Genomic DNA, 1834 nt, shown 5'->3' on the forward strand with positions numbered 1-1834 from the left:
CTGAAAATTTTACATTTTTAACACATACACAGGATAATGCTGATGCTACTGGTCCCTGGATCACATTTTTTTTGGGGGGGACACATTTTTAAAACCACGAATTCCATAGAGGGGTAGAAGAGAAGGTTCTTTCTTTTCATTCATCAATTGCAAATCACAGCAGTTATATTTATGACTGTGTGGACATGCATCACTTCTCATTTTCCATCTTTTACTCTGCTGTCATTGGCCTGACTTAAAGAATAAATAAAAATAAAAAGTTCTCTCTTTATGATTTTCTAGCAGAATTTTCAAAGCAAAGGTCCACTCCAATTGTCCCACCCCTACTCTCAAAGATTTAGCCATTTCTTATGTTTAAATTTAATGTGGCAAACCTCCTGCATGCCAGTTTTGATAACAAATAACCCAGGCTACTCTTCAATGCCATTTCTTCAATTATATTTTCTTTACTGCTCAAACAAGATAAATGGGGGGAATCCAAACAATTTTTCATAGGTCAGAGATTCCGTGCACCTGGTGCAGCTGGAGCCTGGTTAACAACATGGCGATCGCTCTTCTGAAATTACAACCTAGACAGTTTTTTCTTCCCTCCTCAGGCTTTTAGTCGATTTACCTTTCACAGCACTGAGCTTCTGTTTATCGGTCAGGTTGGCACAATGAACTTTAGTTATCTCAGAACTCAAGGAAGAAAATCCAAGCCTAGAATTGCAATATCCTGTAATATCCATGTTGCCATGAATTGGCAACTAAAACAACGAAGTTATAGATCCACCAAGAAACTAACAAAATCATAAAAACAACCACAACAAAAACTCTACAAACTGATTCCACGCAAGTGCCTGTAGTCTACTTAAGCTTGTCCATTGCCATCCAGTTGATTCCAATCACAGTGACCCCATGGAAAAGAATAAAACTGCTGCAGAGACTGTACATCTTCACAGGACCAGATAGCTTCCTTCTCTCTTGCCAAGGCAGCAGGGCTCAAGCCGCAGGGCTCACACCACCACCAGTGTTCCCTTTTTCTTTGGCCAAAGTTGCAAATCGGTAGACTTCTGGGCTCTGAACTCATAAAGGTGTGAAAACAAGAAAGATGCTAACCTCATAACTAACACATGTGGAACATTCTGAAAGTATGGTGAATGCTTGGTAACTTCAGAAGAGAAGCCAGCTTTAGGAGATTGAGACTAACTCCTACTGTTTGAATCTTAGTTCTTAATACAAGGCTGGCCCCTTAAGAAAGTTCTCCATTGGAATGATTCCTCGTCTCTTCTTGGCCCTTCCCTCACAGTTTCATGCCCTGCATTTTTGGAACCTTGGTCTAAGTTTCTTCTTTCAAGGCATCAGACCCAGTTTTCAGACAACAACAGACAGCATCAGAGCAACACAGAAGCCAACACAGTATGACAGACTGACAGACAAGTGGAAAGTAAGCAAATGGCATCTTGCTAGCCTCATTTTTAAGGACCATTCTGCTTGTAATTCCTCAATGACTCATTTGTTTGTTCTCATGGCAGTCTCCAGTATACTCAGTATTATCTGTCAACACCACAGTTGGCCTGCATCAATTTTTCTGTCATTTTTCATTGTCTAGCTTTCACACTCACATGAGGTGACTGGAAATACCCAATCTTCTATCATATAAAATAGGTCCCTGGGTGGCCCAAAAGATTTGAGCTCGACTACTAACCTGAAAGTTGATGGTTCGAATCTACCCAGCAGCATTGCAAAAGAAAAGCCTTGCCATCTGTTTCCATAAAGATTAAAGCCAAGAAACCCCCATGGAGCGATTGTACTGTGTAAACTGGGCTAGCCAAAGGTGGACTCATGGGAAACA

The sequence above is a fragment of the Echinops telfairi genome, unplaced genomic scaffold, assembly GCF_000313985.2.
Source record: "Echinops telfairi isolate 266 unplaced genomic scaffold, ASM31398v2 ScPeMD7_9;HRSCAF=40, whole genome shotgun sequence".
In the NCBI taxonomy this organism is placed as follows: Eukaryota; Metazoa; Chordata; class Mammalia; order Afrosoricida; family Tenrecidae; genus Echinops; species Echinops telfairi.